General features: G+C 47.2%; 1 pseudogene; it reads left to right on the top strand.

Annotated features, from left to right (window-relative positions):
* The first annotated feature begins 472 nt into the window (after positions 1–472).
* On the top strand, positions 473–6,343 carry LOC140685995 (RNA polymerase II subunit A C-terminal domain phosphatase pseudogene; annotated as a pseudogene).
* The last annotated feature ends 8,682 nt before the right edge of the window (positions 6,344–15,025 follow it).

Genomic DNA, 15,025 nt, shown 5'->3' with positions numbered 1-15,025 from the left:
TTAGGGTGTCAGTGATGACAGCCACAAAGTGTGAGTCCAGGTTCTGTGTGAGGCTCAGGGTTAGGATGAGGACCCAGGTCAGAGTGAAATTGAATTCTAGGTCAAGATCAGTGTCAGGGTCATGGTCAGGCTTGTCATGCAGACTATCTTCAGTTTCAGCTTGAGTGTACAGGGTAGTTCAGCATCAGGCTCAAGTTCAAGGGCAGGGTGGGTCAGCATGATGGTCCTTGTCAAGGTGCAGATTGAGTCTAGGGGCAAAGTGAGGTTGACAGTCGGGATCAGATTGAGGGTGGTGTCTCATTCAAGATAGTGTTCTGAGTCATGATCAGTGTGAGAGAAGTTGTCATTGTCAAGAGTAAGTCAGGACCAGGGTGAGTGTGAGGGACACGTTAATGGTCAGCATCAGAAACCAGGTCATAATGAGCATCAAAGTAAGAAGAATGTCCATTAGAGGGTCAGTGTTAAGGTGAAGATGAGGGCCAAGTTCATGGACAAGGTGATTGGAGTCAATGCCAAGATCAAAGCCAGGTATGGGTGGGGAAGGGACTGGCAAAGAACTGAGTGAGGGTGAGAGTGAGTGTATATGTCAGGGTGATAGGATCAGGTTAAGTGTTAGGTTTAGGTTGAGTGTCAGGTTCAGTGTAAGGCTCAAGGTCAAGGTGAGGGTCACTGTAGGGTGGAGTAAGGTTAGGGTCTTTGAGAGTGGAACTGGCTGAGGGTCAGTGGTCAGGGTGTGGGAGCAAACTCACATTCATGTGGAGGTCAGAGATACCAGAAAACTGAGCTAGACTGAAGCTGGGAGTCTACAGATGTGGCTGGACCAACAGGCAGAGACCAGATCCTTAAAACATCTTTAAAGACATGAGACACTCAGACTTTTCGTTGGAAGCAACAGCTGGACTTTACTGTGCTTTGCCCTCTAAGAGCTTGGAGAGCAGGGACTGGCAGTGCTAGTCACCTCTGTGATCCCAGTGCTTACAGAAGTTTAACCGCAAAATGAATACATTATAATACTGAAGCACAAAACAAATACTTTAAGAATAAAAGATTGCTAAGAATAGATTGCTCTCATTCATCTGTTTTTATCCATCTGTGAACCAGTACCACACGGTCCTGTTTATTATAGCCTGATGGTGAGTCCTGGTACCTGATGGAGTAAGTCCTTTCACAGTTTTCCTCCTTTCCTTCTGCTTCTGTTTCTGCCTCCTCCTCTCAACGCTTTCATTTCCACATCTGTTTTAGAACCGGCTTACCAAATTATTAAATAAGAAAAAAAGAGCCAATTCAGACTGTACTGGGATTTATCGAATTAAGATGAGTTCTAGGAATGTCTGTCTCCTTATCTGCCCGGTGTCTCTGAGGAGGGAAGCGGCCCGTGTGGCCCCGGCTCACCCTTACCCTGAGGGAGATGTGGGTAAACCAGCGTGAGGTGTGGAGGGTCACTTACTGGGTCCCCAACCTGAGCCACCCCGGGCCTTGACTTCCGCCACCTCACCTCTACGTGGGCGCTCCGGCACTGAAGCACCCAGGAAGCCCCCCAGACTAAAGTCGCTATGAATGGGGACACTTTCCCAGTGACCACAGAGAAGCAGGGGCCGGGTGTGTCTCCTCGGCCATTTCCGTCAGTAGGAACAGGAAAGGGGCGCACACCAGGCAGAGCTGCTTAGGGGTTTAGTAATAAAGCTCAAAACTGAACTAGTGTTTAATGTCTCTGAGAACAAAATCAAACCAAACTTCTTCCCGCTTGGGTTTCCGACATGAGGACACCGTACACTCAGGGCTCCCCCAGGACCACCCCTGACCAGGAAGGCAGCTGCCAGAGAACCAGCACCATGGCGGGCATGGCATCGGGACGCGCTGCCTCCTCCTGATGGATCCGTCAGCAGCACCCGGCGGGGGGCCGATCGCGCAGGGAGCTGGGTGCCCTCATCGCCTGGCTGGGGACAGGACCAGGCACGGAGTAGGCCCGCTGTGGCTGAATGAGGCTGTCGCAGAGGAACAGGAGACCTGAGTTGTCCAGGGTTGGAGGCACACAGGCGGGGCCTGGCCCAGCATCTCTGCCCTCTGGGATGAAGGGGCGAATCAGCTCCAGGTTCACCAGCGCCTCCTCGAGAGGCCTGTCCACATGGAAGTCATGGACATCGGGGGGCAGGGTGGGCCTTGGGGGCAGGTCCCCCTGGGCGCTGGGGAATCAGCAGCTCTGTGGGGCGGGCAGGCAGGGGAGCTGTGGAGAACTGGTGCAGGAGGGCCTGAGGGTAGCAAGCAAGGGACAGCAAAAGGAAACCCATCCCATCCCCTCCCCGTCCCAGCTCACCTCCCTCCAAGTGTGGTTTCTGCACCTACGTCAGTAGCTCGGTGTTACTGTACTGTCAAGTGTGTGCAAATCCTCGGGGCCGTGGCAGTGAGTACACGGAGGGCGGCCATGGTGGGGCTGGCAGTGGTGTCTTCAGATGACCCGTCCTTCTAGGGACAGCTGCTGCTATGAGAGGCTCGTGTGACTCCGTACTGACTTTAGTAGCTTTTAAGCTGGAGGAAGAACTTCAGATAGTGAAGACGGAATTTATCCCCTTGTGGAATGTGGAAAGCTCCAGTTCATTCAGGAATATATATCCCCCCAGCGTCTGTGACATGGCATTGATTTGGCACAAATATGCCTTACAGTCATAGACCGGCTGTCTTCTCTCCTCTGTAGATAATACTTGTTTTTAAAGAAACTGTAAATTATGTTTATTTAAGTAGCCAAATGAACCCAGTGTAGCTTCTTTGCCCAGTAAAATATCCATTGTGCCACGTTTCTTGCATGACAAATCATGAAAACTCCTCTAAAGATCTTCTTTTAAACACCAATTTGATATCTGCTTTATTGTAACTTTTCCTAAACACCCTCAGAGTATGGGTTTATAGCAAGCCACTGACATGAGCCATTTTCTGATGTTTGTTTTTGAAATGATTGTTAGCACCTGGAGTTGTCTTAAGAAAAGACCATTAGTATTCCTTTTGTTTCCCATTTGAGAGACCATTTTTCTGGTAACTAAAAAATGGCAGGTTGACAGTTTGGGGAACTGGAAGAAACCATGAATAAAATTGTATCGACTGTAGTAAATCGTAGACATCTCCTTTTCCATCGTGTGTGAATTCTTCACACCATAGACATTAACAAAGGCTGAGCTAAGGCAGAAGCTCTGATGCTCCAGGTCCTTCCTGCCTCCTCGCTCTCCTCTGCCTTAGTTTTGATCTTAAAGAAAGTGTAACGAGTGGCTGAATTGTTCCTCCTTCAATTCTGGGGGTTCCTACCAAAACTGACAAGCCTGCCATCGGGGTGGTTATGTTTGTAATGTGGACACCTGCTGTCTATGAACTAAATTGGAACCACAAGCTTATTCCATGTAATACCTCCCACAATCTGCATTATGTTGTTTAATTTCCAGCTGCTACAGGCAATAAAAATAGTGTCTCCTGACTACAGAATAATGTCAGTTCACATTAAGCATATAAGTTGAGTGATTTAGCAACCAAAATCCTAGTTTACCAGGGTCTTATGGTTCTGATTTTTCTTGGTGACACTAAGAACAATGAAACTTTCTAGAACCGTGATTTAAGAAGCAAACTGTCAAACAGTCTAAGAAAAACAAAACACCTTTTGTGACTATGAAACGGCCTGATTTAAGAAGAGTACATATTCTAAGTAACAGTGATATTACTGTGTAGAAAATTATTAGATTAATTCTATTACAATTTGGCATAATGATTTCCAAACTTGATTTGAAGTATTGAAAAGCAGAATTAATTCTAAGCCATTTAAATTTTAAAATCAGTACCTGTGGTCACTATATATAAAAATAGATTTAAAAAAACAAATTTCTTCTGTGTAGCACAGCAAACTATATTCAATATCTTGTTATATAACCTTTAATGAAACAGAATGTGAAAATGAATATATGTATGTACATGCATGACTTGGACATTGTGCTGTACACCAGAAATGGACACACTGTAACTGACTGTACTTCAATAAAAAATTAAAAATAGCTACCCAAATAAACAAAATAAGTGCCTGCCATAGAACACTTTGAGGAAACAGTGAAATTCAAAATTTAAAGAAGAAATATTAGGTATAGGACTGGAAAGTACTATGAAGGTTGCTGATGCTGTCTCTATACATTAGATGAAGTTTGGTAATTATATACATCGAACACTAATATTTATCAGTATGAAACATTTCTCTTGTGCTTATTTCTTAACATCTATAGCTTATACTTGGCATCTTAAGGTGCACACACTCAGATTTATATCTTGAATTTCAGATTGGATGTATCCAGTGACCTATGTAACATCTCCACCAGGGTGTCTAATGGGTACCTCATCCTCAATATGTCCAAAGTAGAATTCCTGATTCAACGGCACCACATCCAACACCCAAATCTTCCCCTCCCCCATCTTTCCTACATCATGCTGAAAACCCAAAGACAGTATGTTAGTTTGATTCCCCCTCCTCCCACACTCGGTTCATAAAGTTCTGCTAGTGTAACCTCCACAATGTATCTTAATTCCAGCCACTTCATCTTTACTGCTACCATCCTGCTGGAAGCCACCATCATCATCTCCCAAGACCTCAGAAGCCTTCCCAAGGCTGGGTCTTCTCTACACAGCAGCCATAATGGTCCTTTAAAAACATAAGATCATTACATTCCTTTGCTTAAAACCCTTTAATGGCACCCAGTTACACTTGGACTCTCATCCAGGAGCACAGGCCCCCAGGGCCAGGCTCTGCAGAGTAAAGAACAGCTCTCAGCTCCCAAGGGCCTGCTGACTTTTCTCCTGCCCCTTCGGGGTCCTGGGAGCCTCAGGCCAGGAAGAGAGGTGCCAACATCCCAGAACAGCCTCCATCTGTCAGGGACCCTGAGGAAGGAAGGCAGGTGCCTGGGGCTGAGCAGAGCAACGGCCTTGGGAAGCCAATGAGGGAGCTAAATGGGGGCGCTGCTCCATGGGGAGGGGGCGGCTGGCCCTGGCCTGGGAAGGAGGAGTAGAGGGGCACCCGGCCCACCACCTGCGCCCCTGGGGCTGATGGCAGGGGGCCCCCGGCTTGTGCACAGCAGTGGGGGCAGACACAGCCTGAGAAGGGGCCTGTGTGGGGCCCCGCGGGCCCCGACCTGGAGCTTGACATCCCCAGTGACAGCGGGAGCAGCAGCAAGTCTGAGGGCCGGCTGTCCCTCGCTGCCTCTGACCACAAAAGCGGGGAGAAGAGGGCCTGGAAGAAGACCGAGGCCCCCCCGGGACGCCGGCATGGGTGGCCCTCCCGGCGCGGCAGCGGACGGGCCTGCAGGCACCAACCACTGCGGGGAGCCCACGCCCGGTGCCCACCTGGACGGCCAGGAGGAGGGCGAGCAGGACGGCCTCTGAGGGCTGGGCAGCAGCTGTGCTGACAGGAAGGAGGCCAAGACGGAGCTGTACTGCAGCCGGCAGCCTGGCATCACGGTGGGCGATTCCCTGGACCAGAGCGTGGAGGAGGAGGAGGATGCTGATGATGACAACCACCTAGGCATCTGGAGTAGATCCTGGCCTGTGTGCACTCCGACCACTACACCAAGAATGACCACTTGCTCCGCGGGGAGGCCTGGGAGCCCCCCGACATCTGGAAGATTGTGCCTGAGCTCAGGAGCAGGGTGCTGGCCACCATCGCCATCATCTTCAGTGGGCTGCATGGACTTCCGGTGAAGACACCGGAGCACTACCACCCACGGCGCTCGGCACGCATCCTCACCCAGCTGGTGCCGGACCTGGACACCCCTGACAGGGCCACCCACCTGATCAAGGCACGGGACTGCAGGAGAAGGTGCGCCAGGCACAGGGGTGCGTGCAGCTGCACGTGGTCAACCCCGACTGGCTGTGGAGCTGCCTGGAGCGGTGGGACAAGGTGGAGGAGCAGCTGTTCCCGCTGAGAGATGACCACGGCAGGGTGCAGAGGGAGGATGGCCCGGCAGCCTTTCCCGACAGGCAGGGTGCACTTCCCACAGCCCTGTTCTACCCAACGCCCGTCTAGCGCAGGGCCTCACCAGGCCCCGAGGCTTGGGTCTACAACGCCAGCACAGGCAAGCTCATTCGGAAGGGCCCTGGGCCCCCCCACTCCCTGCCCTTCCACGCAGAGCTCTCCTCCTCCAGATGGCCTGAAGTCCACACAAGCGGACACACCAGCCGTGGGAGGGTTCAAAAATATTAAAAGCAGCAGGCCTTTCCATCCCCACCGGAGAAAACTACCTTATAGAGAGAGCCAGCCACCACCTCCGGGGCTTGTGCAAAGTACCCTCCTTCACGCACAGAACTGAGCACTTGCACATCATCCTCCGTGGATCCCCGCAGGCGCCATCAGGTGTCATCCCGGCTCCGTAGGTGGGCCGCCTACAGTGCCCAGAAGACTCAGCCCTGTGTCCAGCGGCTGACAAACCAGGGCTGTATCTGAGATTCCCTCAGTCTTCCTCCAAGGATGATGCCTTCCTCCTGCTACACCCAGCTAGCTTCCCAGGGCAACACACAAATACTGTCACTATTTCATTCCCACATTAATTCCACCTCCAACAGTCCCTAACTAACATCTGGAGTAAGTATGATAAATCTCCTGTAAGACCAACCCGAACACACAAGTCGCTGTTTGTGATATCTAAAGAATTTAAATGCTGGGGGAGGGTGTCTCTCAGAGGCAGAGCACATGCTTAGCATGCATGAGGTCATGGGTTCGATCCCCAGTATTTTTGTTAAATAAAAAAATAAATAAGTTAACCTAATTATCTTCCTTCCCTCCAAAAATACAAATAAAGAATTTAAATAACACAATAAAATAAAAAATATTAATGCATCTAATATAGGAACATTTGTCCCAAAAAAGTGGATGCAAAATGAAGTCTCCCAAAATTGGTGCATCTAACAGTGTAAAAACTACACATCTGGGCCATGTCAAAAAGCCTAAGTGAAAAAGCCAGAAATACACACAAGACACTAACATTTTAAGTAACTCACAAGACAGGAGGATGTAGCTCAGTGGTGGAGCACATGCTTAGCATGCACCTGGTCCTGGGTTCCATCCCCAGTACCTCCATCAAATAAATAAACCTAATTACCCTACGCCTTCCAAAAAAAAAAAAAGAAGAAAGAAAGAAAGAAAGAAAAAAAGGAAATAAAAAAGAAAGAAAACTAAGTAACTTACTAGAAATACCTGAAGTCTGACCAACACGTCCTCCTGGATGAGGTTTACTGAGAAGTAGGTGCTGAAAACGCAGCAGCAAATGCGGTGGCCCAGATCTTCCACGACTGTGCTGCTCAGTCTAGACATGACGATACCCGACAGGCAACACCTTTCAATCTGGCGACTGAGAAGCGATGTTTCTATGGAAAGGAGCAGAGGATGCAAAGTTGCACAAGTTCTGTTTGTTAAAAAAAAAGGAGGGGAGTATTCAAACATCACAGCATAAACTTAAATGAGAAATAAATCTCACACACCCAGGTGAGCTGCAGCTGGCTTCCTTCCCCTGGGTGTCAGGTGTACGTGCAGTGAGCACACCTCAGCCAGAGCTAAGCAGCAGCGCTCAGAAGACAGAAGGATACCCTTTGCTCTACAAATGTGCTCCTAAGAGCTGTGTGGAAGGGCCCAAAATGATAGAAAACTCCTTTACAAATTCGAAAGAAAAAACAACTGTGTTACTATTTTTGGTCCAAAGTTGCATTTCAGACATAAAGGTGACACTTTTCTTAAAGACAAGATCCGCCCGAATTTCTGCACCTGCCTCTCAAGTCTTCCTTCAGACCTATTCAGAGGAGCACCCGGGTGGGCCATGTGGGAGACCCCCAGGGCTCAGAAATCACGGGAAGGAGGACCAGGGTGGGTATAAACAGAACAGGTCAGAGTAAGAGGTGGGCCAGGAACACAGGAGCAAGGACATGGGCTGAGGATCCGATGCCAGCTGCAGGATCCGACGTCAGCTGGGACCCATCTAAGCAAACAGGGAGAAAGCAGAAGGGGCAATTAGAAGAGCAGTAAATGTTCTGGCTCCAGGGGCAGAATGCAAAGGACCAAGGGCAGCGAGCTCAAGACAGGACAAGGAAGTGGGGGGCCGCAGTGGACACGGTGTAGGTGATGGGGTGTCAGGCTGCTGCGACTAGATTCTGCAATGCTGAGCCACCAAGGTTTCACTAGGAAAGTGACATCCTGTTTGTGTCTGATAAAGGTAACTCTGAAGTCGGTGTGAAGGCAGAGAAGAGGGCACGAGAAACATCAGATCAGAGCCTGCCAGCCAGGGACAGCCCCAGCGCCAGGGGAAAGAGGCCTGACCTGCGGTACTGAGAACGGAAGGAGGAAGGGAGTTAGTGGAGGAAAAGAGCCAATGCTGAGCCTGATCCTGGACCCACCGTCAGAGCAGCTCCCCGACACCAGCCCCGTCCCGGCCAGGAGCCAGGGCCGGGGGCCCACACTGGCCCTGCCACTGAGGCGGCGAGCCCGGGCCCTCCGCACAGCACCGGGCCGTGGACGGGCATTCTGCTCCGTTTCTTTGATTCCTGAGGTAAGAGCAGGTTTGTGGAGAACCTCTCTCAGCTGCACCTGCCCCCGGGGTTCAATCCAGGAACTAACAGTGGTGGAGTGAGGACGGGAGCAGGAGACGTTAGGAGTTCAACTCACGTGCACAGCGTTGCTGAGGAGGAGCAGGGGGAGCCCCGGTGCCCGGCGCGCTCCCGGCCACACAAGGGGCAGGTGGGTGCCCAGGGCCTCGCCTGTGGTCCCCCCATCTTTCCGCTCCACGCCCTGGTAACCGTATCGCAATAGGAGACACAGGCCCAGAGCCTGGGTCTTGTGCCATATAGGATGGTGCAAAAGACAGCAATGAAACACAGTATAAATGCTGGCTTATTTCCCAAGTATAAAACTCAGAACCATAATCAAAGCGTATGACTCAGATAAGAGTTCACTAACTGAAAAATCTTCATAGCTCTCTCCTTTCCAGTATAAATGGTTTTCCAGCATAAGAGTAACTCTGAAATCTGTTTCAGGTCTTATTTTGGGCAAGCTGCAGTTTCTCCAACCTGTTTTCCCGAGGAATAAAGCACATGAAATGTCTCCAAAATCTCTTACATCTTTAGACTATTTTTCAACAATTGCATCAGCTAAGTCAACACACTGAGTCTCCTTCAACCACAAACCCTTCAAAACCTTAAGGTAAGAAGTAAACGGTGCATTTGGCCTCCGAAAGGGATGGGGGCACATTATCTGCGCTATGAAAAGCGCCTGGATCACAGCATCCTGTTGGTGAGAAAGCTGCGGACACATTTTCTCTATTTTCCAAAAGTGTTTAAGGTGTTGTGTCCCTCCACGTTTCAGTTTTTGTTTTGTTTTCCAAAGAGGTACATCTTCATTACACACCTGCCGTGGAGCCAGCCCCTCCCTGTGGGCCAGAGGGACGGAAAGGAAAGAGGAAGGTTCAGGAGGCAGCGTGTGAGGCCGGTCTAGAGAGCGCTGCCCGACAGGGAAGTGCTGCCCGGGAGTCACCCGTGTAATTTAGAATGTTCCACCAGTCCCACACATTAGGATGGAAAGAACATGAAAAGATCAGTACTCTTAATGTATTTACTCCAGTGTAGTGCAAATATTATCACTTCAACATAAAACCAATTAAAAAAGCACTGAAGTATTTATATTAGTTTTTCCACACAGTCTTCAAAAGCCTTTGTCACTTTGTACAGATAGCACATCTCAATGTGGGCAAGTGATTTTCACTGAAAATAACGTGATGTGCACTCAAGACTCATCAAAAGGCAGAGTTGAAAAGGTGAACTCATCGCCAGCTTATTCCAAACATACAAGTTTTCTGATAGCTGAATCAGGTCTCAGTTTTTAAATCTGAATTTTAATTACTCAAAGTAAAAACTCAGTGTCCCAGCTACACTGGACACGTTTCAAGTGTTCATCAGGCCGACGTGGCAAGTGGTGGCCAGGCTGCACAGCACAGGTGTGGGCAGGTAAGATGGACGGTCTCTCCCCACACCCAGGAGACAGGACAGGCAGGAGAGCGGGAGAGCCGGCCCCTCCCTCACGAGAACAGGACCTTGTTACAGAACAAGGACAGGAGCCCAGCGTTCTCTCTCTGCCAGCGACGCCGGCCTGGGCACAGCCTCCTTGGTGAAGGAAGGGGCAGCTGACCTCAGGAAAGCGCTTCTCTGAGATACATGCTTTTTCGCTTTAGAACTTTTTACCTTTCAACTCCAAAGCACTCAACGTCCATTTTTTCACTTGATCATTAATTCACGCTGCAACATGAACACTGCTCTTGTTACTACTCCCAGTTACCAAACTGGGCAGAGTTTCAGCTGCCGGCTTTATTCGAACAGTCACAACTGACATTGTCTAGGAGCAATTCCCAAGCTCTCTTCACTACCACCAACTGCACTGAATTAATTCACTTTCTTTCAAATCATTATACTGAAGATCAGAGCGTGTAATTACCAAGCAAAGAAACCCAACCATCAGATTAGGCATAAAGAAAATAGGAAAAGGGGTTTTTTTAGTTAGTATGTACTAAAAAGCTATGCAAGGAGCTAGCTCTAAAGCTTCCTCTTAAAAGCTCACTGTATGCCCAGTAAATTCTGGTGTCCCCAGCGGTGGGGGGCAGGCTGCCCCACACCAGTGTATTACTTGCCACTGCTCTGGACTTCGGTGTCGGAGCCAACCCTCCAGGGCTCTCTTTCCTCTCTGTGTGAAAAGTAAACCAGGAGCCAAGTTCACAAACAGCAGATGTGTAACAGCTGTGTCACATAAAGGAGCAATCATGTTTCAGTGTCTAACAAGAGCCTCCCAGAAACCACCTCGCATTTCCGCTCTCTGAAGGGCCCTGAAGCGCAGGCTGCAGTTTTCTCATAGACGGGGTCTGGCTACCTCAGCCCTTGTCCAGGTCGGCGTCTGTTTATACTCTTGACTCTGACTCTTAACCTCCTCCTGATCAGTCCCTTCAAAAATAACCCTCGCCATTCTTTTATTTACTTCCACTTTTAAAGGTTGTCTTACAAATTAAACAAATAAACCTATGATCCACAGAATGTGGCCATGACACAACTAGTTTAAAAAGAAAATGAACTTGCCTTGGTGATGTCCGCTTCCATCTACCTGCCTGCTAAGGAGGGCAAGAGTCTGCTCTTCCCCCTAAAGCCTGTCCTTGGTGATTTTCAGAGCATTTTCTCAACAACCAAACACATTTTTGAGACGACGGCAGCACTACACCTCACGATCGTAATATGAAAACCAATCATCCTCCGGTTAAAATATTTCCCTAAGAAGCTGTTGTATGAGTTGAACCAGAGGCAAACACTGTTTTCCAGAAGATTCATAGATTCCCGTACTAATAAGATCTTCTGTGAAATGTCGAGGCATTCGCTTCCTGTTCATCAATTTCTTTTTCCTTCTGTGCTTCTTTTTTGGCTTCAATAGCCTGTAATTCAAGAAACAGAAAACAAATCTTAGCAGCAGGTGTGACAGCACCCTGCACTGAGCCCTAACCCCACAGCCTGGCTGTGCACCACTGGTGACACAAGCCCTCACCCACCCATCACTCACTGCTCAGTTTCTAAACAATTTGTCCTACAAACCCAGTGTCCAAGTGGCCAGTGCTGATGGTCTCCAGCCTCCTTCAGTGAAGTTCCTAACATCTTTACCCTTGCTATGATCACCTAGGCAGAGTCTATCTGTTTTGTAAACATGAAGCAATAACCCTCAAAATAAGAGGATATATGCCTAAGCCAGGTATCTGATACAAGACGTCCAAAATACAGAAAGAATTCTTACAACTTGACAACTGAAAGGTAAATAACCTAATTTAGAAATAAGCAGAAAAGAATTGAATAGATATACCATGAAAGAAGACATGCAAATGGCCAACAAGCGCACGAAGAGATGCTAAGCACCACTAGTCATCAAGGAAACCACGCCTGCTAGGACAGCTGTCATTAAAAACAAGATGAACAGCAGCACGCGTTGGCAAGGATGCAGAGAAGCTGGAACCCTCACACAATGCTACTGGGAATGTGAAACAGTACAGCCACTTTAGAAAACAGTCTGGCCACTCCTCAAAACATGAAACACAGAGTCACCATAAAACTCAGCAACTCCACCCCAGGCACGTGCCCATAAGAAATAAAAACACATCCACACAAAAACCTACACCTGAATGTTGACAGCTGCATTATTCATAACAAAAGAGGGAACAGCCCACATGTCCGTCAGCTGATGAATGGGTGAACAAAAGCGCTATATCCATACAATGGAGTCTTGTTTAAGGATTTTAACAAAACGAAGTACAACATGGATGCTACAACCTGGCCGAACTTTGAAAACACAAAGGGCCACATACAGTACAAATCCACTTACATGAAATGTCCAGAACAGGGAAACCCCTAGAGACAGAAAGCAGGCTGGTGGCTGTCAGTGGCTGGGAGGAGTGGGAATGGGGAGTGACTGTTAAAGGGCACAGAGTTTCTTTTAGGAGTGATGGAAATGTTCTGAAATTAGACAGTGGTGATGATGGTTGCACGACTCTGTGAATATATAAGAAAAATCATTAACTCACACACTTTAAAAGACAAAACTTTATAGTAGGTGAATTATATCTTGATAAAGCTAATTTTTTTTTAAATTTAAAGGAGGTATCTGTTGCCAGTCAATGCAATCGGTATTCCTGAGCCCTACCGGGCATCGTTCTAGTCGTCAGATTTACTCTGAAAAAGCAAACAAGTTCTTTCCTGCTGGCCTTTATTTTCTAATGGCAAAGCCAGACCAGTCTAGAAGCACAGACAGAGAAAGAAAACTTACAGTTACCAGAGGGGGAAGGGAGTGGGAAGGGATAAACTGGGAGTTTGAAACTTAGAGATACTAACTAACTAATATAAAATAGATAAACAACAAGTTCATATTGTTAGCACAGGGAACTATATTCAATATCTTATAGCAACCTATGGTAAAAAAGAATATGAAAATGAATATATGTATGTTCATGTAGGACTGAAGCAGTATGCTGTACACAGACACTGACACAACATTGTAAATCAGCTATACTTCAATTTAAAAAAGAAAGCCAGAACTGTCTAAATACAACAGCCCTCCCCACCCTGAGGGGTGTGGGCATGCAGACCGTGACTGATGGCAGGACTGGAACCATGTCACCCACTCTAAAGGGTAAGAGGGCAACATGGATCAGTTCAAGAACGTGTGTGCTTTTGACCCAATTTCATTTCTACAACTTCTTCCTAATGATCATTCTTCTACTCAATGACTTATAATCTACAAGAATATAGTTAAAATTATTTATGGTATTAAAAAATATCTAAAACCTAAATGATCAACAATAGAAAATTATTTAAAAAAAAAAAGAAGAAGAAGAAAAAGTGATTCCCCTTCTATACGACAGACTTCCCCAAAGCAACCGAACAAACGGACATAGCAGTAGAACAGTCAACATAAAAGACACGGCGACCTGTGAGTGAAAAGGACGCAGGTCACTGGGACCAGCTCTGGCACCACAGTCAGTATCATTAGCAAACATCTGCACTTTTGAAATTCTGGAAGACTGTGCACCAAAAATATTAACAATGATTATTCCTAAATGATGAGGGGTTTTGTATATGCCTTTCTGTATCTTGGAAACATTTTTGGCTTCAAATAAATGGCCTTCCAAGGAGAGAGGAGAGAGGCCCCTTAATTTTTAGGCACCTTGATTATGATCAGAGGGATCACATATCTCTACAGCCCTCCTCCCCCTCCCAAGTCCCGCTCTCCAGCAGGAAGCACAGAATAAACATACGTGCTAACCAAATTAACAGGTTCTAAAAATACTGCTTGGATCGCGTCAAGGTTACCATCTATCCCACGTGAGGACAGTCTCTGCCCATTTGCTGTCACTGCCCCATCAGGTGAGCTGTCACAGAGCCACATGGGGTGCAGGAAGATGTCAGAGGTTAGAGTCAGCAAACCTGCCACTCACTAGTCAGGACACCTTAGCAAATCGGTGGTGCTCCTGTCCACATCTATAAAACGGAATTTTGAGACAACTTTTCCCACTCGACACAGTGGACTAGGTTAAAAGAGACAAAAAGTAAAGTACCCAGCACAGGTCCCCGAAAATAACAGGGTACACAGAGAATGGCTGCTGCTACCAACATCATTACATATATGATTTCCTCTGATTGTTTTTCAATTTAATCAAAGTGTATTTTCAAAAATATTTCTAATATACTCACTCCGTCTAATTTTAGCAGTGTTAAGTTTTTAAATTGAAAACTATTACAACAATGAAAGTAACAACAGAGGCTATGGTGGCCAATTAGCACGTGCAAATACAAACTAACACCCCACCCTGCCCCCGGAGTAGCCAAAGCTAAGAAGATGCCCAATGTTGATGAGTTCGAGGGCTAGAACTCTCACACAGGCTGGTTCCAATGTAAATGGCACAACCACTTTGGGAAGCTGTAACCACACGCTCACCCTAGGATCCAGCAAATTGGAATTCAAAGTATTTACCCAAGAGAAAAACTTGCATTTGCAAAATACACAGCATGATCATAGCAATTTCATGGAGTTAAAATCATCTAATATCTATCAACAGGAGAATGGACAAACCAACAGTGCCATAACCATACAGTGGAACACTGCCCAGCAGCAGAAACAACACACCCAACACAGACGAATCTGAAAGTCATTATCAAGGCAAAATAAAGCTGACATGAACGAGTATATACTGTATGATTCCATTTATGTGACATTCAGAACTGGCAAAACTGACATCATCTGAGGGAGGCAGTGTCCTGATTTCAAATGCAAGGGGGCACAAAGGCACTTTCTGGGGAGATAGAAACAATGCATATTATGATCAGGGTATCTGTCAGATTCATTAAATAGACACTTGAAGCAGGTGCATTTTATCATATTAGTAACAATATTTTTTAAAGCTATTTAAGATAAAAGTTTTAATTACAGAAATATTTGGACATTACTAAAAGTCTT

The sequence above is a fragment of the Vicugna pacos genome, chromosome 15 (assembly GCF_048564905.1).
Source record: "Vicugna pacos chromosome 15, VicPac4, whole genome shotgun sequence".
Taxonomy (NCBI): domain Eukaryota; kingdom Metazoa; phylum Chordata; class Mammalia; order Artiodactyla; family Camelidae; genus Vicugna; species Vicugna pacos.
The sequence above is the reverse complement of the archived record's forward strand: the minus strand, read 5'-3'. Positions and strand labels throughout refer to the sequence as shown.